We start from the raw sequence: 22,658 nt of genomic DNA, 5'->3' as shown, positions 1-22,658 counted from the left end.
ATAAAACCGTCAGCCTATAATGAATTGCATGACAGCACATCAAACAGTTTAGACAGTATGGGCAATATTGTCTCATTTTTTTCCCTTGTGCTGCCCACCCCCCAATGTGTGTGTCTATATCCACCTTCTGTCTCTTGTCTTAGATTGTAAATTCTCTGAGGGCAGAGAATATCTTTTTGTTCTGTGTTTGATTCTACAGCACCTAACACAAGGGGTTCTTAGTCCATGACTGAGGCTCCAATGAGCTACCATAAAACAAATAATAAATGAGTGTCACCAGGAAAATATTCTACTTATAATGTGAAAACCTTATACATATTTGGAGAATAATTTTGAAAATTTTGTGTCGGTTCTTTTTAGATGTGCCCTTTGTTGTTGTAATCAGCAGTTGCTCTTGGAGCTGGATGAAATATTAGCAAGACTATCCAAAATGCATGAAATTGAAAACTTCTGGCACTTCATTGTGACTTCAATATCAGTCCTCTTTTCTGTAGCTTTTTACAATGAAATGTACCACGTTTAGTAAAAATTGGTCTTATGTTCAAGCAAATATTGGTCTGTTTAAAAGCAAAGAAATTTTCAGGATGACAGGTGGCCTGGTTAAGGTGGGGAATATTTTCTGGGATAAGGAAAGTCTCTTAATGCTGATTGTGGTCCAGGGTTGGAGACAGACATAGCTGCACTTAATAATAACCCCACAGTATGGAGTAATGTTAACCATGTGATTTTCTCTAAGCCAGGAGTCATAGAAGCATATTGCATAATGTGATGGATTGCAGCGAAAGGAGTGCAGGAATGCTTAAGTGACACTGACCTCAAAAAAAGTGCAATTATCCAAATAAACAGAAGGTGTCACTTTATCTTTGATTTCCATCCATTCCCAAATGCACCACAGTGTTCTCTCTCTCTCTTTTTTTAATAAATGCACAAAGTCCATTTTTCATTGTCCTTAATTTAGATTTCAACATTAAAAAAAAAAAACTGCTGGAACAGGGATGGGAAGATGTCACCTATAGCCCAGCTGGTTTGAGAGAATTTCACATCAAGATATTTTGTGTTTGCAACGCTGATAGCAAGCATTATTCTGATGTCACAGGCACAGGACTTAGAGCTGAGCGCAAGCATTTTAGGATTGTTTGGAGGAAGCAAACTCTGGGAAAACAATGTTGTATTTCATCATAGTAAGTGTTGCAAAATTAAACCTGCTTTATCACTCAGCTGATGCTCGGAAAGAAAAGTAAATCGAGGAGTGCTGTGCTAGGTACAGAAAATTGAGTTAGTGAGCTTTATAACTAAAGAAAACATGAGGTGGATTCCAGAGTTGTTCACTGTTCAATTAACTTGTCTTGAGTAGAGGGGAACTGGGCCTAAAACTAGCTATCCTTTTTTAATAAAGAGGAAAAAATAGGTACAATGTAAGAGAGAGAGAGAGAGACTATGGGTAGGCCTACACTGCAAAAAAGACCCATGGTAGCAAGTCTCGGAGCCCAGGTCAACTGACTCGGGCTCATGCTACTGGGTTAAAAATAGCAATGTATGTTATGTCTACACTGCAGTTAGACACCCGAGGCTGGCCTGGGCCAGTTGACTTGGACTAAGGGGCTTGGGCTAAGCTGTGGTTAATTGTGGTGTAGATGTTTAGGCTCGGGTGGAGCATGGGCTCTAGGACCCCGTGAAGTGGGAGAGCCCCAGTGCTTGGTCTGCAGGCTAAGCCGCAACGTCTACACCACAATTAAACAGCCCCTTAGCCTGAGCCCTGCGAGCCCATGTCAGCTGTCATGGGCCAGCTGCGGGTGTCTAATTGCAGTGTAGACATACCCAGAGAGGCTCAGGCTGGAGCTCAGGCTCTGAGACCCATCCCCTCGCTGGGTTTCAGAGCCTGAGCTCCTGCCCAAGCCCAAATGTCTACACTGCTATTTTTAGCCCTGTAGCACAAGCCTGAGTCAGTTAACCTGGGCTCTGATACTTGCCGACACTGATCTTTTTTTTGAAGTGTAGACGTACTTTATAGCAGGAGGATGAATATGGAACTGGAAGGAGAGAATGAAAGGAGGAATATAAGAAATAGAGAGAGAGAGAGAAAACATGCCCAACTTTACAGCTGGAACTTTTTATTCCTTTATTAGTTTTCCTTACGTGAATTTATCTTATAGAAAAGAGAGAGGAGAAAGGAAGGGAGGTGGATGGGAGGTACCCAGTTTAGCAGTATGGAATCTACAGTGTATCTGTGGCCTACTTGAGGAGAGGAAAATTTTCAGGGTGAAGGAAAGTCTCTTAAGGCTGATTGTGGCTCAGGGTTGGGAGATGGGGGGCCCAGCTCTTCATTCCAAACTCTCTTTCCCCTCCAACTGTGCAGACTGTATCTACCATCCAACTTCTGGCTTAATGCTTGTTTTGAGAAGTCTTCATTTGTTTGATTTACAAACAACTATATATAAGAGACTTTTTTAGTTGCCTGAAAAGTGTATTCAAAGGGAAGTCCTGCACTACCCCCGAAGGCCTCTGAGTGGTATCTCAGCCCTGATTGTAAGCACTAGGGCTTTGGAAAGAATAGCCCGCTCTGTCTGGATTTCCTTTAAAGTGGCCTAGATAAATTAGCCTTGATTGTATCGGTTTACATGAAGCCTTTCCTACAAGGCAACATCTAATGATTTACAGATGATAAATACAAATATTGATAAACCCAGCTGATCTTTTTCACACGTTCTGTTGATTAATAAATGATTTTGTAACTGCAAATAGAAGGACCCCGTTCAGCTGGGCAATCGCTATGCAAGAAATCAAATTAATACTGCCTGGCTTTGAGGGAAGGGAAGTGTGTGGTGGTTTAAAGACAAATAAATTGTCCTTGGCAATGGGCAGAATACCAGTCTCAAGAACTACTTCTGCCCTTGATCAGTGTTTTACAGTCTTCATCTTCTTGATCTTTATGTTACATCTTCAATATTTGTATATAATCAGCTTTAGATCTGTTGCGGCTGGCAGCTAACTTTGGTCACATGAGGATAGTGTGAGTATGTAACAGGCCAGTAACCTAGGTACCGAGGGCAAGAGAGAGGCACTGTGAGAAACAGTGGTCTAGGAGATGAGCATGGATTGGGAGTCAGATTGTTCTGGATTTCAATCCTGACTCTGATGCTTATTACCTTTATGACGTATGGCAAGTCACTCAGCCTGTGTGGGCCACAGTTTGCCCACCTGTAAAATGGGGATGGTGGTACTTTTGATGTTTCTCCATCTCATAGGCTTGCAAAAGGGACTAGTTATTGTCTGCACAGCACTTTGGAAATATGGAAGTGCTATATATTTTTTTCTTTGGATTTTTAATAGTCTACATGAATGCCCATCCAATAATAAGAGATGCCCTGGACACACATTTAAAAATATATTATTATTATTAGGGCTGTCAAGTGATTTAAAAAAATCAATTATGATTAATCACATGATTAACCACACTGTTAAACAATAATAGAATACCATTTATTTAAATATTTTTGGATGTTTTCTACATTTTCAAATATATTGATTTCAATTACAACACAGAATACAAAGTGTACAGTGCTCACTTAATATTTATTTTTGATTACAAGTATTTGCACTGTAAAAAACAAGAAATAGTATTTTGCAATTCAGCTAATACAAGTACTGTAGTGTAATCTCTTTATCAGGAAAGTTGAATTTACGAATGTAGAATTATGTACAAAATAAACTGCATTCAAAAATAAAACAGTGGAAAATTTTAGAGCCTGCAGTCCACTCAGTACTACTTCTTGTTCAGCCAATCGCTCAGACAAACACGTTTGTTTACATTTTCAGGAGATAATGCTGCCCGCTTCTTGTTTACAATGTCACCTGAACGTGAGAACAGGTGTTCTCATGGCACTGTTGTAGCTGGCGTCGCAAGATATTTACGTGCCAGATGTGCTAAAGATTCATGTGTCCCTTCATGCTTCAACCACCATTCCAGGGCACATACATCCATGCTGATGACGGGTTCTACTCGATAACAATCCAAAGCAGGGTGGAAGATACATGTTCATTTTCATTATCTGAGTCAGATGCCACCCGCAGAAGGTTGATTTTCTTTTTTTGGTGGTTTGGGTTCTGTAGTTTCCGCATTGGCGTGTTGCTCTTTCAAGACTTCTGAAAGCATGCTCCGCTCCACACCCCATCCCGATCAGATTTTGGAAGGCACTTGAGATTCTTAAAACTTGGGTCGAGTGCTGTAGCTATCTTTTGAAATCTCACATTGGTATCTTCTTTGCATTTTGTCAAATCTGCAGTGAAAGTGTTTTTAAAATGAACCACATGTGCTGGGTCATCATCCGAGACTGCTATAACATGAAATATATGGCAGAATGTGGGTAAAACAGAGCAGGGGACATACAATCCTCCCCCAAGGAGTTCAGTCATAAATTTAATTATTTTATTTTTTTTAATGAGCGTCATCAGCATGGAAGCGTGTCCTCTGAAATGGTGGCCGAAGCACAAAGGGGCAAACGAATGTTCAGCATATCTGTCATGTAAATACCTTGCAATGCTGGATAGAAAAGTAGGAGTGTTGCCAGCAGCTCGAGGGAAGTGATTATTGCCCTCTATTTGGCACTGGTAAGGCCACATCTGGAGTCTTGCATCCAGTTTTGGGGCCCCCAAAACTGAAAGGATGTGGACGAATTGGAGAGAGTCCAGCGGAGGGCAACGAAAATTATCAGGGGCCTGGGGCACATGACTTATGAGGCGAGGCTGAGGGAGCTGGGCTTATTTAGTCTGCAGAAGAGAAGAGTGAGGGCAGATTTGATAGCAGCCTTCAACTACCTGAAGGGGAGTTCCAAAGAGGATGGAGCTTGGCTGTTCTCAGTGGCGCTAGATGACAGAACAAGGAGTAATGGCCTCAAGTTGCAGTGGGAGAGGTCTAGGTTGGAAATTAGGAAAAACTATTTCACTGGGAGGGTGGTAAAGCACTGGAATGGGCTACCTAGGGAAGTGGTGGTATCTCCATCCTTAGAGGTTTTTAAGGCCCAGCTTGCCAAAGCCCTGGCTGGGATGATTGAGTTGGGGTTGGTTCAGCTTTGAGCATGGGGTTGGACTAGATGACCTCCTGAGGTCTCTTACAACCCTAATCGTCTATGATTCTAAGAAGAGGGCAGCAAATGTAAACAAACTTGTTTGTCTGAGCAATTGGCTGAACAAGAAGGAGGACTGAGTGGACTTGTAGGCACAAAGTTTTACATTGTTCTGTTTTTGGACACTTTTTGATTTCACTTACAACACAGAATACAATCTATATGAAAATGAAGAAAAACATCCAAAATATTTAATACAGTTCAATTGGTATTCTATGGTTTAACAGTGCGATTAAAACTGCGATTAATCACGATTAGTTTTTTTGAGTTAATCCTGTGAGTGAACTGTGATTAATGGACAGCCCTAATTATTATTATTTATTATTATTGTTATTTATTGTCAACCTCACCAATAGTTCATCTGATGCCCCTGGCTATGTTTCTTTGTATCTTTATGTAGGAAAAATAGGCATAAGTCCTAAGCAATACTTAAACTCGTGTCTTTATTTGGTTCTGCTTGGACAGAGTCCCCTGGCTTTTCCTCCCGCACCCTAAACTCATCCCCAGACACACATACACAATCAGGATATTGTCCAAAAACTCACTCCTTTCCTGTGGTTTGCCCTTATTTTTAGACTTCTGAGGCAGGACTGTACTTGTAGAATAGGGGTTTTCTCAGCTGGACTTCCTTTCTCTGTTTTTCTAGCTCACTCTTCCTTAGAGAATCTCTCAGGCTTTTGTAGCCCTGAGCTGGAGCTGAAGAAACCTCATCTGGTCTGGTTGCCAGGGTGAGTCAGCAAATAGCCCTGCCCATCCCCACAGTGCTACAGTCTGACCCCTGCTCACAATGATGTGAACTGCAGCCCAAGAACAGTTAACCATTCATTACTTCACCTTATCAGGGTAAGAAATGTAGGCAGAGAATTATCACAGCGGGTTATCATAATGACTTAGCCGACAGGTTACTAAGTAGGGAGATGTTGCAGACCCCACTGAGGATAGTAATACCAGGTAATCAGTAATGCTGCAAGATCCTGGGGGTGACAGTGGGCAGCAAATTAAAGATGAGATGTAATGTGAGATGGCAGAAAGTGTCTCTGTGTATTTCAGATGTCGCTGAAAGAGCACTAACAACCAGGACCAAGAGAAATAATGCAGTGAAGGAGAACCAGTAAGAATATCAACTGACCTGTGTCAAGCTCCTTACCTAGATATGAATGACTGGGAAGATAATGGTGGGAGGTATATGAGTTTTCCTATGCAACTGAGTCCAGTGCTCTGCGGAGTGTGACTAGCGATGTCACTCTTCCATTTTCTCTGGTAACTACAGGGCTTTCTATAGCTGCTCCATGGTACAGTCACCAGAGCCTCAATCTCCAGAAGTGACTAGAACTTTCTGAAAATCAGGCCCCTTTAAGGCATCTCAGGTTGGGCACCCAAAATCACTAGTTATTTCTGAAAATTTGGATCCCATGGTCCTTCTATGAACATCTGCTTCAATAAAATATGGGGCTTGCTTAAAGTGGAGAGCCTTATTGTGCTAGGGAATGAAAAATAGCCATAGTGTCTTGCTAGCTGGACGCTGTATTATTTTTACTGAGTCCAATATACGCGCCTCAGCACCAGAAAGTCCTGATGCCCTTTGACCCCCTAATAAGGACTTGTGTTTGTTACAGTATTCTTATTTTTGTCTGCACTGAACACCATTTTCTTTTTTGTCTTTGTGCCTTTGTATTTGAATATTTACTTCTCTGGGATCATACATTTCAATAGTCATCTCTATTTGCTACCCACAAAAAATAAACGATAAAGATAGAAGACTACTGCAGTATACGTGATCACTTCTTCAGAACAACATGCAAAGCCTTTTGGCCTTTATGCATAGAACATTAGAGTCATGGAAAAAGAAGATAAGGCCGCTGTTAATGCCCTACTTTTATTTTCCTAGCCTATCTCTAGTAATTTTTGTGGAGGGTTACTCCCAAGTACTCCCTTCAAATAGGCGCCTGTTTTCCTGTTTTGGCAATTGCTTTCAGGTATTCTATGAAAACAGAACTACTGAGGGAGTAAATAAAAAGGGTTGGAGTGTGTGGGCGAGGCGTTGGAGGAGAGTTCTGGTGTTAATTCTGTCATGCTTTGTTCCTTTTTTGAGATGAAAAGAATTGCAGTTTACCTAAAAATGATTGTTGCTTTGCAATTTTTAAATGTCTAATGCTCGTTTAAAAGAAAATGCGTTCTCTTTGTTCTTGTGTTCTCTTTGGCTGTGACTGCAAATTATATCATTAAACCCAGCGTGGGCTAGCAGTGTGACCTTCAGACTGGGAGTTGGTTCTGCCGCCAACTTTGCTGTGTGACCTTGAGCAAGTCACTTAACCTCTCTGTGGATAGGACCCTACAGTGCTAGGGTGGACCAAGGCCTGTGGCTTTTCCCCATCTGTAAAATGAGGTTTCACTTCATAAGAGATGCTGTGAGACATTAGTGGTAGGGTTGAAAGTGCTTTTAGGTGTGCAGCTGAGGTGCTACATAAACACAATATATTCTCCTATTGTTATTTCCAAATGTATTACTGTTAGGATAATTCTCTTTGGAGTTATTCTTCAGATAAACCACATCCCTGGTGTCACATCCCTTTGTTTTCGTATTTTGAAACTAGCTTTGCAAAACCCGGAAAAAACGTTTGTTCTCCCTTTTCTTCGAAGGGTGTATTCTTTGAAGGCTTTTTATCCCCTGGGCTTCCTGTAACAGGACAGGGAAAAGTGACATTTGTTAATCAGCGCTGCAGCTGGCTATAAGAGGAGGGGAGCCTCTCATGAGCCCTTTCACAGAGAGGGAACCTGCCACCATTAAATCAAGATCTCTGTTGTATAAACATTCCATCGTAAAGATCCTTAAAATGGTGTCTCAGGGGCTTTGGTGGACAGTTTTTTTTTTGGTTTTTTTTTTGAAGAAATTCAATCACAAAAATAAATAAAAAATCAAAGAATAAAATAACCCTTTTTCTCTGCATGGAGTTTTTTTTTGGGGGGGGGTTCAAGGGGCGTGCCCCATTTTGAAAGAGAGGTACAGGAAGGATGTGTGTGTCAGATGATGATGTGCAGCTAATCCCACAGGCTTTATCCAGCCTGATTGCTGACTTCCTGGCTTGAAACACATCTGGAAATTGGCATCAAATTCTAAGTAGAAATCACTGAAGAAACGGCAACAGAAAATCCCACTTTGCTACTGAACAAGGTAGACACAATGGTGAATAAAGCAGGAGACTGCTAATGTGATCTTTATTTATTAAAATACATGTGGTTGCTTTACCCAGGTTTTTCCAATTATAGCACATTGAATCGGCGTGACATCACTTTTGACCATAGGCCAGTCTATTCAACAGTCTGGCGAAGAAATTTATTAACTGGTTACCTGCCAATTATATGGAGTAGGAACTGAAGTATAGATGTGTTTTAAAAAGTGATAACATTGTTAAGATTCTTGTTTAGATACTGACAGGAAGGCTAAACAGGTCTGTATAGTCTCTAAGTATTTAAAGAGACATTTTTTAAAAAAAATTGATCTATAACTTTTTTGGGAGGCTGGGGTTATCACACTTGGACCCTCCCACTCCTATGTAGGTTTGGAGCCTGTGTCTGTCTGTCTGCTCATTTTCCAGTCTCCAATGTACACCCACTGCTCTGATTGTATTAAGCAACACTCAGTGTTTTGTGTGATGGTGTCTGTAGGGTGACACACAGACAGAAATTTATTACAACAAGCTGCCCTTTATGGACCCAATCCTGTGAGCATTCAAGCACCTCCTGCAAGGTGCTGTGTGCCATCATTTCCCACTGATGACGTTCATCAATTTTGAGTGCAGAAGGGATCTTTTGTCATTATCGAATCTGTCTGAGAGGTGAAGGGACATGCCCAGGGTCACACAGCAGGTCAGTGGCAGGGCTGGGAATAGAATTTAAGATTTCTGATTCTGACTCCAGTGCTTTGTCTGCTGGACTGTGCTGCTTTTGAGGTCCTCAGTGGGATCAGGGATCAGTGCTGTTGGTGAGTGACTTTCTTTTGACTTGGATTTCTCCCTTTAAAAATACCAAAAGGCCATGTTTAGGAGTAGCTACTCAGAGATGGGTGAAGTCCAGACCACATGGAAGTCCCTAGGGGTCTTGCCACTGACATCTGTGGGGCCAGGATTTCACCTACAATATCTGTTTAGGCAAACTAAGGTGAGAGAAATGAAATAAAAACCCCCAAACATCTGTGCAAAAGACCGTTATTAGTAATTAAATATTGATATTACAGTAGAACCCAGACGCCAAGTGAGCCGCCCGCTATCTGTTCGTTCTATTATCACACTTAGCTATCAGCTCCTGCCTTCGCTCTGCCAGTGGTGCCAATCTTGATGGGCCACCTGTCCCCTGGTCCTCAAAAACCTCAGCACTTTCTCCAGTGCCCTCTCCCAAGTCTGGAGAAAGTTCTCCATTGAAGTTGCTAACGGAGCCATCATATTCTCCATTTAAACCCTCACGTAAAACCTGCTTTTGCCAGCCTTCATAGATTTTTGAGGCCAGAGGGGACCATCAGATCATCTGCTTGGACACAAGCCATAGAATTTCTTCCAGTCAGGCCTGTAGTGAGCCCCAAACCTGTGTTTGGCTAAAGCATGTCTTTCAGCAAGACATCCGGTCTTGATCTGAAGACTTCAAGAGGTGGAGAATCCACCACTTCCTGTGGAAGTGTTTTCCAATGCTTCATCGTCCTCACTGTTTAAAATATACATATATATGCCTGTAAATCACTCCTCCCTGGCTTTGGTTAGACAAGTAGCAAGCTGTGATTTCTGCTCTTCTCCTCAGCTCTGCTTTCTTGTAACCTCATCCTTCAAATCCGTTCACCTGATTTGTCTGTTTCATCTATCTGTTGTGTCCTGCCTGACATGTATGTTGGGAGCTCCCTGGGCAGGGACAGTCTTCCTTGTTGTTTGTACAGTGCCTTGCACAATGGGGCCCTGATCCTTGATTGGGCGTTGTGGGTCCTACCATACTCCAAATAGATGGTGATAACAATGGGAGGTGGACAGAGGCTACAAGCAAGTATATACAGTTGTTGCAGTGATTTATATACATGTACACATTTGATTTTTTTAAAACTACATGTAATCAAACTAAATATCTACTTTTTCCAGCTGCCCCTCCATCTGGCTGTCAGGGTCTGACTGACTTCTCATGGGCTTGTGGCAGGCTTGTGTTTTGAGGAAGGAGAGGGTAATGGCCTAATGGATTAGTTCATGCAGGGAATTCCATGCATAGGGGCAGCAGGGAAGGGAGCACAGCCCATGTCTCATCACTAATCCTCTTGATTATCCAGGGCATGTCTTCACTGCAGAGTTAATCTGGACTCTTACTCAGGTTTTAGCCCAAAGCCCACTATTGTCTGCACACAAAAACCTGTGGCCTGTGTTTGGAGGTTCTTTAAGCCCAGGCTAGCTAACCCAGCTGAGCGTTGGGGGTAGTGTTTGGCTCCGTTTTAACTGGAGCTAGAACCCACCCACTTTGCGATGAGGATGCAGCCTAAATCGCTCAGGTGCTGGTAGCCCTCCAGTGACTTCCCACAGGCCAGAAAAATTCTCCCACAAGTTACTGGGAAAGAATCCTAGAGAATCTCAGCACAAAGAACCATGGGTTATGCTCTCAGACACACATGGACGAGTGCAGAAACAGTGGGGACACAGTAACACGGGTATAGCATTGCATTGCGGGGGGGACACCAGGGCCAGGCTAATGGGTATCCTCTGGAGTTTATACATTGAACAGAGAGGGCGATAATTTGGATGCCTGCATGAGTGTGTCCTCTCATAGTCGGACGTATCCCTGATTAATGGCACCTTTGTTTGCAACTTCTAATGTCTGAAGGTTCATGTGAACAAAGCTGTGAGTGGAACAGTGTCCTGAGGAGAGGTTTGTTGGGTCTGGGCTCAATCATGAGCCAGTCGGTGTGCCCTTTCTGTGGGAACGGGGACACAGAAGGCACGCCTATACTTCTGAGCAGGGGCTACCTGCTTTCAGCTCACAGCACAGCAGGGGCAGCTGGTGGGTAGTGGATAAGCAGGGAGTGGGCAGAATCTTGACTTCATGCCCTCCAATGCATGTCTGAGCCAGTACATCTGGGAACTAAGTTATGCCAGGACAAAGGGCTGGCACAAGTTACGTCCCTGGTGGGAGAAGATAACAAGGGACCAAATTATGAGACTCTGAGTCCCTGCTGCAGTCTTGTGGCAGCACCACTATGCACTCACTGTTCTTTGCTTAGGGGAAGAGGGAAGGACTCCTACCGTGTGTTTGTATACAGTGCCTGCCGCAATGCAGCCCTGCGCTTGGGCTGGTGCTCTACGTTCAACTGTGACACAAATGTTAATAACAGTGCTAGCAGAGGTGAGTTTGTGGCTGGCTCCCAGGAGTGGCTGTTGGTGATGGTACCAAGCTTTTTTCCTGGTGTTCTTTGTGCTGCTACCTAGTTAATTTTGACAGGAACTTCTGTCGTCGCCCTATTGCACATAGAGGTGGGACTTGCACTTCCACTCAGACACCTCAGTTAGAGCCTTAGAAGGAGCCAAGAGCATTGAATCAGCTAACAATAGCTGTCGTACGAAGAGGATATTTAAATTTAGAAAAACAGGAATTTGCTTTGCTTTCTTTATTCTTTCTCTCTGCTTTTGGCCATGGGATGGGAGTTGGTGGATAAAGTGGGCGGGGAAAAATATGCCTGTAAGTTCCATTCACTGTTCTCTGCCTGTGACCTCTTTCATCCCAGTTATCAAGTTGTACTTCTTTTTCCCCTTAAGTCCTGTTTTTCATTTTAATCCGTCTTTATCCTCTTCGCTCATTTAATGCTTTCCCAGGTGGGCAGTCCAACCATTGGGTTTGCAGAAATTGCATCTCTGTCCATATTCTTCTCTCTGTTGGTTTTTTTGGGTCTGTTTTTCCAATTTCTCTGAGTGCTCCATTTTTCACGTTCTTTTACTTCCTACTGGATTGAATCCAATGGAGCTACACACATAAGTACAGACTGCAGGATCAACCAAACTAGGCCCTGATTCAGCAATTTATTTCATATGGGCAGAAACCCATTGAAATCAGTGGGGCTCTGCATGGCCCTGCAAATACACACCAAGTAACAGAATCAAGGCCCTAAACTTTAAAAAGCGTCCATGTATTTCTGGGGGAAAAAACCAGTATCTGGTAATTTTCCCTTCCTTCATAAATATATAGCATGTACTACATGTGTGACCTTGGCCTTGTCACTTCGCCCCTCTCTCTCTCTCCCTTCCCCATCTCTGAACTGGGGATGGTAATGCTTTACCTGCCTTATAAAGTGCTGTGGGGCCAATGGATGGAAAGCCCTATGTTAACCAGTCTTTGTATGGAGATGCTAACGATAGCTAGTCACCATGGAAATAACATTGGCAGCATTTGCCAATTCAACTTAGAACTTCCTTGTCTCTGTCAGCACTACTTGTGCTATAGTGTTGGATATAATTTTGCCTTGTGCTTTTTTGATAAATCCTGCTAGAGTTTCCCTTTCCCCCCGTCTCTCTTTATAGCTGCAGTATATTTAGTACTAGAAGCCAAACAAGGTTAAGTAGTTCAAGGGAAATGTTTACTGTCCCATAATCTCTACTTTCCTCCTCTTCATTATGTTTAAATGGGGCAATTAAATAAAACCAAAATCACTTTGTCTTTTTTGTCTACTAATGATTGTTTTTAAATTAATGAGATCTTTTCTGTCGCATGATTCTATTCCTTCAGTGTTTCATCCTAGTGGTCACTCCACTGTTTTGTGGCCCAGCCCTCCCTAAGTACGTTAATTTATTTTCTTTATGAAAATAATTTCCAAATATTAAATTATTTCTCCAGCTGCCTCTCTTTTTTAATTTGATTTCCTGTCGTACCATCAGCAATGGATCGAAATCTGTGCATGGGGCATTTGGTTCCTATCTGCAATGTGGAAAATATAATATAATGATAATTATAACGAATAATAAATCCATACAGTTACTAAACCAATTACTAATTAGAGTAATAATTACAAATGACCAGTTAGAATACCAATTGAGCCAACCAAGTACTAATTACCAAACCAGTTAGAATACCAATTACCAGTTAGAATACAAAGTACCAATGATAGTACTATTTTACCAATTACAGTACCAATTTATAAAATATACACAAACAATATACAATACAATAAAAAAATAATAGTTTAAATGGCTCAACTATTCCAGTGTGAGGTCACAATATAATATAATGTCACGACATGACAAAAATGACATGATTATATTATAAACGATAATGTAATATAACCTAGAAGTTGAGTTAATAAAGTCAAAACATAATTTTTTGAGCTTATGTAAATGAAATGTCATTTTGATGTTTCCAAAATGAAATTTCAGAATTTTGTTCTGCAGGAAATTTCAGAATTTCAGTTTTTGGTTCTGATTCAGAGCAATTTTTGTTGTTGAAATTTCAGATTTTCTCCTGGAGTGGAAATTCGAGGTTCCAACCACCTCTATTAACTACATCGACAGGGATGTTGTGAGGCTTGTTTCATTACAGTTCATGTAGTGCTCAGATAGCATGGTGAGGAGTATAGTATTTGATCTGCGTTTCTCTCTGCCTACATTCTAACCTCCTACCTTGTCTCTTTACTTCTCAAACCCCAGTGTTCTTCAAGAAGTCAACACAGGATGAGAACATACAGGTATCAGTAGGTTAGTGACCAGGGTTAGTATTTCAGTATAAGCTTCCACTACTCTCAAAGCATCTGCTTAGAGAAGGGCGCATAGAGATCAGAATTACCACAGAGCTCACCAGAGCTAATACATGCGTAAGGTGATAATATAGACTCTTGGCTTTCAAAACCGCGGAGCACCCTGCACCTTCCATTGACTTCCATTTGTTCAGTGGGAGAGGCAGAGAATGCAGCATTTTGAAAATCAGGTCCCTTATTTCGGAAATTGAATAGGAAATTTGGAGCCTAACTTTTTAATGTTTTTTTTTCTTTTTTAAGTCTTGGCTAGAACCTTTTCAGCAGAAGGTCTGAGTAGTGTAATCATTTATTGAAATGAAGACTGCTGATTGATATCTCAATAGGGAAACCCAAGAAGTAAACAAGCTGAGAGGGAAGATCTGATCCAGTATAAATGGCTTTAGGTGGCTGCAGTGAGTTCAGTGAATTTACTGGTGGAGTTTGATGGCTAAAGAATCTGAGTCCCACCTGTCCTAATCATCATGGTCTTCAAGAAAAACAAATGATGGGGACTTTGCCACAGCCAAGATGAACTTGCCAAACTCCCTGAGGTGCGCGGTGGTTGGTACAATGGGAGACAATCCTAATGCTTGGTTTTGTTACTCATACAAGAGACAGATATTCAATGATTCCCTGTTTTTACCCAAGGCTCGTGCTCACCCAGACAACCCCCGGAGGATACTTCTATCCTAGACATCCTTGTATGCTGAATTACTGAAACCCCTGGAGTGAACAAGTCCTCTGCTCCAGCCAGGTCTCAGTAATATACATCAGAACCACTGCACTGTCCAATATAAAGTCCCTTTTAAAGGTCTTACTACTGGACAGCAAATAGCAATGAGATTTTAACCTGCTTTTATTTTGACTAATGTTAAGTTATTTCTTCATCCAATAAACAGTTCTTCATACTGTAAATATTAATGTATTATCCTTGGAGGGAATATAATATGAAGAGGTAGAGTGACTTTGTGGTTACAGCAAGAGACCTGAGTTCCCTGCTCGGTAATTAATCCACCAGGTGAGCTTTGGTGAGTCACTCAACCTCTTATTAGCTCAGTTTCCCCATCTATTGAATGGTAATAATACCACCTACCTCAGAAGGGTGCTGTGGGTCTTATTTAAATGTTGATGAAGCATTTAGAGATCCTTTGGGGACATGCTGTAGAAATGCATGCAAAATCTAAAGTGTTACCGTGTATTGAAACCTGCATTGAACTGCAAAGATGCAGCATTCTGTTTGTTTAAACTTTGCAAAGAGTGTTCTGTTTAGTCATCATAAAACATGCACAGTGAGTGTTTTCCCCTTAAAGCGCTGACGGTCTCTGCACTTGTTAACTTGTTCATTGTATACACAAATATTTGTATATTTATTGGGGGCTGACTCATCCTCCTGCTACAATTTCACTGGCTAATTTTCAATTAGAGCAATCCCAGTCTCCTGCATGTGCATAGTACAGCTTGACTGAAGTGTGACCTAAATACCACATTTTCCTCCTTGTTGACATTGGCAGTGGCCAGAACGACAGGTGCAGTAAATTTCCAACCTTTGGCAGCTTTCGGGAGAGGGTTAATTCTGGGATCCCTCACAGCCAATAGCTGACAGGAAGTTGTATTGTGTGTTGACTTTAAACAGGAGGTTTGGGAGATCAGTTCAGAATCAGAAAACAGTAACTTGGAAGGAACAAACAGTCAATGCTTCAGAAGGGTGGTGATTTCCTTTTGGGTAAACACGTCATTAATCTAAGGGAGCACATTCTTTTCCATCAAAAGATAAGGAGTCCAAATTGCCTTTCTCAGGGCTTGGTCTTTTTAGATTGTTTTAAGTGTGGCTTTTTCTGCTTCAGTTACAGACTTTATATAATCTTTCGTTTTGGGTTTGCCCTGCTTATTATGGGTGTAGGAAAACATCTCAGACCAGGATTCTTTCTTTCTTTCTTTCAAAACTATTCAGTGATTTCCCCCCCTCCAATTTTTTTTTTACAAGAAAAATGGTGATGCAGAGTTGTTTTATGGTTTTTTTTGGTTTTTTTGGATTGCATATAAGTGTGCTGTGTTTGAGCATGAAGTAAATTGTTTGTCCTACTTTATAACCCACCTGGAAACCCGGGTTTCTAATAAACACTGTCAGCTTCTTCTTTTATCATTAGTATACTTTGAATAGGAAAAAATAACAATCAGATCCTTTCTTTATTGTTTCTGATTTCATCTTGCAGCGTTCGAGATACCTATCCTAGAATGTCTTTCACGTTGGCCAGTGGGGTATTGTGAGGGCCCGTTACGAGACTCAGGCCTTAGCATGTGTAAAGGGAGACATCATTAGTGCATTCGACTCTGGAAGTCAATGGGGTTCTGTGTGGATGTGACAATCCGCTTGCAGCAGTGGGGCCTAAAATTGCATTTCATCAGGATCTGCAGAGTATTCCCACATGTCCTCAACCATAATTAGTTTTAATAAGAACACAGACAAATTATGCTAAAATAACTACTTTAACAACTAGTGTGAGTTGAACTGAGATTTGCACTCTTGCCCTAATGCTATGACAGCTTTGAGATGTAGGCAGTTATTCGTGGGGCAACCAAGCTTCACGAGACTCTGTTTCACTTACGACCTAAAGCTAGGATTTGAATCCAGAACTCCAGAGATGAGTGGCAAATGGACTAACCCAATCCACCAGCTGGTTCACTGTAACACTGCGTGCTTAGCCTTTTGTGTAGTGTCTAGAATTGCAGTGCATGTGCTTGTATGAACTAATACTGCTATGTTCCATGCAGTGGTCTGATAGTGTGCATGAACTAACACTTCCAAACTTTCTTTGTATGTATGTTTATGAAGTTGTTTTGGGGTTAATGGACTGCAAAGCAGGAGCCTAAATTAGTGCTAGTAATGGGTTGACTCACAAAAGGTGTTAACGTATTGTTTTGGATAAAGCTTCTGGTAGTTCAGATCCAAATGTGTCCAGCGCTGTTTGGTTTGGAATCTCACATGTGCAGGCTTCTTAGTAAGATTTTTGGATCCATATTCAGTGGCTGGAGGCCTGGAATGCAGCGGCAAGTTGTATGCTGAACGTGGCAGGGCGCAAATCTGGTTGCACTGTTGGTTGGTTGCTACTGCACACTCTGGGGAGGGCGAAATGCACTATGAACCCTCTTTCAACTCTGCAGGTCCCATCATGGCATGGTCCAAGGGAAAGCAGTGGCAGGCAGCAGCTGGGAATTATGTTACCCTCACTCAGCTAGCATATGCCACACCTACTGCTGTCTGTGTGGAGGGGCTGCCAAGTTTTAGTGGATCTGGCCCCATCCTAGTAGTTTTAATCCACCAGTGCCTGTCAGAAAATATGATTTAAAGCAGAGTTTCTTGTATTTCTAGAGCAAATCAGGAAGTGCAGGGATGTCTGCTCAGCTCTGTTTGAAAAATGTTAAAACTTGTTTGAATCTCAGTTCCGGTTTGGCAAAGATTTTGTTTGTGCTTCATCCAATCTGGCTTACCTGGCAACTCATCTTTCCCTTTTGAATTGTTCTGTTTTACAACTCAGCAATAGCTGAACACATCTTCTCCTGTAACATTTGGGGGCTTGGGGGGGGGGGGGGAAAGTCCGCTTGTGCTTATGCCTTCTATACCAAGTTTCGGGCCACAGTGAATTGTTACAATGAAGTTATCCCTGAATGTAGGATTAGTAGAAACTCTGACACTTAACTCTGTTCAGCTCTGCCTCTCTCTCTGCTCTTCTTTCTTCCAAAAAGAAAAGGAGTACTTGTGGCACCTTAGAGACTAACCAATTTATTAGAGCATAAGCTTTCGTGAGCTACAGCTCACTTCATCAGATGCATCTGATGAAGTGAGCTGTAGCTCACGAAAGCTTATGCTCTAATAAATTGGTTAGTCTCTAAGGTGCCACAAGTACTCCTTTTCTTTTTGCGAATACAGACTAACACGGCTGTTACTCTGAAACCTTCTTTCTTCCGACTCCCTCCCGCTTCCTGTCCTCCTCCCAATCCTCCCTCCTAAACTCTGTTTCTGTATTCGTCTCTCATCTTTGTTCCCTCATTCAGAGATCTCCCTCCATGTCCTGCCTGTAACAGGTTGGCAGCATTTGCTGAAACACCCCACACAGATATTTCACAGGTGTTGCTGGGAAAAGGGTTACATAGGTTCTCCTAACTTTCTGAGATAGGTGTTAGTCCACCTGGATATAAGGGAGGCTGAAGTGACTCCCTCATGAGAGAGGATCTAGGGTGCGGGCTAAGTAGTGACAAGGCGAGAGCCTGAGGAGCTGCCCACCCTGGGGAGGTTTAAGCTGGACTTTATCTTATTGTTAATTTCACTGTAAACAAAGCCCAATCATAGAAAGGTGTCTGTGTGTGGTGGTGGGGGTGGGGGGAGTATGGGTTGTCTTTGACTCTGCAGTGTGAAGACTTTGTTTTTTGGAGCAGGTTGGGAAAGGCACTTACAGTATCATTCATTTTCCTCCTTGGATCCCACACATCTTCACCACGGCCTTTTGATCACGATAACTCACTAGAGATCTATACCTTTTCAAGTGACCTTCACAGTTGGCTGACCTTTTACTGTTGTGTCTGATTTAGATTAGCAGGGACAGTGTCTTCCCCTGTGTTTGTGGATGTCAAAGGCAATTATAACTGAATAATAATCTTAACTAAAGTAGCGCGAATGGCACCTGCACTGGGTCATGCCTCAGTGAAGCTTGCGAAACTATCATAATAACCAGTGGATCTCATCTTGGCTATCATCTGCATAAGAACTAAATCCAGTTGTTTATGTAAATTGGAAGGCGGGGACAAAATGTTAGCAAGCAATTGTGCCATGATCTCCATTGTGATTTGTAGCATGAAACCCTACAAGCAAATGAATTACAGAAACCATTTACAGATCTTCAGGAATCCATTTGCATGCAAGTTGTTTTTCTTCTAAGGTTTAACCCTGGATGGGAGATCGTCCACTTGGATATTTGGAAACTAATCCCTAGCACTGTGTTAGAAAATCACTGTGAGTAACACTGGGCACAATTAAGAGAATAGTCTTGACTTTTTCTTGGTGGAGAAAAATGTTGCTCTTGGGTATAATTTTTTAGTGAGTTTACCGCTGGTATGAGCTGAATGAACGGAAGTCTTATGTGTATTCACCCCACAGGCGGTGGTGGTGCGAGCTTCTCCATACATACCTCAGCTGTGATGTAGAAGGGTCAGTACCAGGAAAGAGAGGGTAGTTGACTGTCCATACTCAAGTCAGTGTTTTGCCCCTCTGGTGAGGTTTTCAGTAGGATACTGTACTTGTATTGGCTTTATGCTTGGGATACTTGTCCTCTGGAAACTAGACCAGACCAAATTAATTTCATATAGCTCATCCAACATAGGAACAATCTCTGGGTACCACCAGCCTGACTGGGCTAGTACGGATGATTTTGTGGTGAAAGGACGTAACACCACAACTAGAGCTGGGTGAATTTTTTTTGGATGAATTGGGTTTTTTTCCCCTGAAAAATTCAGTTTTGGTCAACTAAAACTATTTGAAAATTTAATATGAATTTGCCTAATAGTTTTGACCACTTTTTTTGAGGGGGGAGGGCGGCCTTAGATACCATTTACATAATGCAGGGAGGAGCGTCCACCTTATAACTTTTAACCCAGTGGTTAGGGCACTCACCTAGGATGTGGGAGACCCGTGTTCAATCCCCCCCCCCCGCTTCTGATGAAGAGAAGAAATGTGAATGTGGTTCTTTTATGGTGTAGGAGAGAGTTCTAATCACTGGGCTATGTGATATTCTGGTATGGGTCTGACTCAGTCTCTCCTGTTGAAGCTCTTCCACTGTGAATAAAATACTTGAATAGTTAATGGACCAGAGAGTGTGAGTACAAGCAGACATGACTGTATAGCCTGATGGTTAGGCACTCACCAGGCAGATGAGACCCATATCCCTGTTCCAAAAAACATTTAATTATTTATACACAGTGCAGGAGACATTGAGAGAGACCCGCACCATAATATCCCATAGCCCAATGGCTAGGCACTCCCCAAAATGCTGTTTCATGAAGACTGAGGACTTTGCAGGTGTTTTGGCCATGGGGATGGAGAGGAACAGGGTCGACTTTGGTGAGGAAACAGACAGGATTTAGTGATTGAAGAAGGAGAGAAATAGAGAAGAGGAGATAATTACGCTAGCGTTGTACAGTTGTGCTGTGGCTCCCCTAACCCCACATCTTACCCTCCAGAATCCTGAAAATTCTAGGGTCAGCCCCAGGAAACATCCTGCAAGAAAAACCTTGCTGACTGTTTCAATGAGAAAAATCCAAGCCAGGTACCAAATTGTGGTATTTGGAATGGAAAAGTGGTGGTTTATTTTTTTTAAAATCTCACTTGTCTTCCAAGCCTTTAGTATCCACCTTTATGCGTAAAACTCTAACCACAAGTACAGTGTAGTAAGTGACGATCATTTGGGGGAATGTTCTTTAAAGTAGTTTTCACTTGTGCATGATTTAGTTCCATGCTCAATCCTGCCTCCCTGCCAGGGTTTGCTTAACTTTAAGCTTTTGAGTAGGCTTTTTGAATCTGCCAAAACTTGACTAATTTGTAATGAGCTCCAGGTTGCATGAAACTTGGCAGGGCAGATATCCTTTATGTAGTTGCATAATAGGCTGACCCCAAATAACCACTGCTTGCTGGCAGGGTCTCCAAATCAATCATTTTCCAAGTTCTTAAAGTGCTAGGCGGAAACCTCAGGCTCTGCACACGGCCAGCCCACTAAGGTGTGTCCTGTGTTCTCGAGCCCCACATCTCAAAGCTGACTCGAGTATTTTTCTCTTCTTCAAACTGAAAAAACTCAACTGTTAAAATTGGCCAAAGGTGAGGAGACACAAAGCTTCCAACATCAGCATTAAGATCTCAGTGAGGAAGCTTCTCTTCGCCTTCAGTGAGTGAAGCGTTAAGAGTTACGGATGCTTTCTGTTTCCTTTTGTAATATACCACACAACATGGGTGAGGGATCTGAGTACAGTGTGAGCTAAATCCTGTGGCTTCTCTGTTCTCCTAGGGATCCAACCAACCCCTTCTCTAGGCATGACTTTTTCTCAAAATCTTCTCACCAGGAGCCAGATTTCAGAGTAACAGCAGTGTTAGTCTTGAAGCTGAAAGCAAGTTAGCTCTCAGCCTTTATTTGGACTGTAGCTGACATCCTTTGGTTTGTATACAGTGTGTCTGTGATTGTGGCTGATACCATAATAGCAGTGGGTAAAATCGTTAACACCCCCTTCAAGATCCATGAGCGAGGGCACACAATGAACCACAAGGACATAAAATAAGACCCAGCGCCTTTCTCTCTTTCAGATTTGAGGGTGAGGATGATGCTAGTCAGGGATAAACTTCCTCAATAGGCATTTTGTATTCATCTGCCAAGGCACATGGAAGAACAAACAAATAGTACAATTGTTATACAGCACACCCACAGTGCACAAGATACTTCACAAAACAAATACAGGGGCCGGGTCTTGCAATCTAAGATTAGGTGTGTTGGAGCGAGTGACCGTAAATAATAAAAAGGGAGAAGACTGGATGCAACAAGGGGAAGAAGTACAAGGATCACTAACAGTTCTGTGCATTTATAAACAAAGTAGATGCAGGTGGCTGGCCTATTGCCAGTGCGGCTCCCAGTGGTCAAAGTTTGGGCTCCTCTTGCATAAAGCCAACCGACAGACCATGCCATTTACTTTTTAAGCAAGAATCCCTACAAAAAGAAATCCATCTCTTGTATTGTATTTTCATAGAAAGGAGGGTACCCAGCAAATGCTTTTGGTTGGGCTCCAGAGTACTTAATGCTCTTCTTTGACTACCTGCTTGGGATAGGAGAGACACTCTGCCCAAACTAATTGTTCAGTTGAAAAAACAATTTTCCATCAAACAGTTTTGACAGAATATTTTCGGCCAGCCTTACTGCAATCCTAACTTGGGCAAAACTTCCATTTAAGTCAACCTATTATGTACTTGAAAACCGTTATGTCTCCCCTCAGTCTTCTTATCTCCAGACTAAGGTTTAAGTATAGACATACCATGAGTCTCTTTGTGCCTGAGGCTTGGTCTACATTAGTAACTTTGGTCAGTATAACTACATTGCTCAGGATTGTGGAAAATCTGTGGGAAGCTGTCATAAAGCTAAAGGGAAGGGTAAACACCTTTAAATCCCTCCTGGCCAGAGGAAAAACCCTTTCACCTGTAAAGGGTTAAGAAGCGAAGACAACCTCACTGGCACCTGACCAAAATGACCAATGAGGAGACAAGATACTTTCAAAGCTGGGGGGGGGGAGGGGGACGGGGACAAAGGGTCTCTCTCTCTCTGTCTGTGTGTTGCCTTTGCCGGGACCAGAGCAAGAATGCAGGTCAGAACTCCTGTAAAGGGTTAATAAACAATCTAGTTAGATATGCGTTAGATTCTGTTTTGTTTAAATGGCTGATAAAATAAGTTGTGCTGAATGGAATGTATATTACTGTTTTTGTGTCTTTTTGTAACTTAAGGTTTTGCCTAGAGGGATTCTCTATGTTTTGAATCTGATTACCCTGTAAGGTATTTACCATCCTGATTTTACAGAGGTGATTCTTTTACTTTTTCTTCAATTAAAATTCTTCTTTTAAGAACCTGATTGCTTTTTCATTGTTCTTAAGTTCCAAGGGTTTGGGTCTGTGTTCACCTATGCAAATTGGTGAGGATTTTTATCAAGGCTTCCCCAGGAAAGAGGGTGTAGGGTTTGGGAGGATTTTTTTGGGAGGAAAGACATTTCCAAGCAGGCTC

At 42.1% G+C, this 22,658-nt stretch overlaps 1 protein-coding gene across 11 annotated transcripts in view; it reads left to right on the top strand.

The window, feature by feature from the left end:
- The window catches only part of SLC12A8 (solute carrier family 12 member 8), a 95,582-nt gene that overhangs the window by 22,043 nt on the left and 50,881 nt on the right, over nucleotides 1-22,658 (top strand). The gene's annotated exons all lie outside the window — the stretch shown is intronic.

The sequence above is a fragment of the Lepidochelys kempii genome, chromosome 11 (genome assembly GCF_965140265.1).
Source record: "Lepidochelys kempii isolate rLepKem1 chromosome 11, rLepKem1.hap2, whole genome shotgun sequence".
Lineage (NCBI taxonomy): Eukaryota > Metazoa > Chordata > Testudines > Cheloniidae > Lepidochelys > Lepidochelys kempii.
The sequence above is the reverse complement of the archived record's forward strand: the minus strand, read 5'-3'. Positions and strand labels throughout refer to the sequence as shown.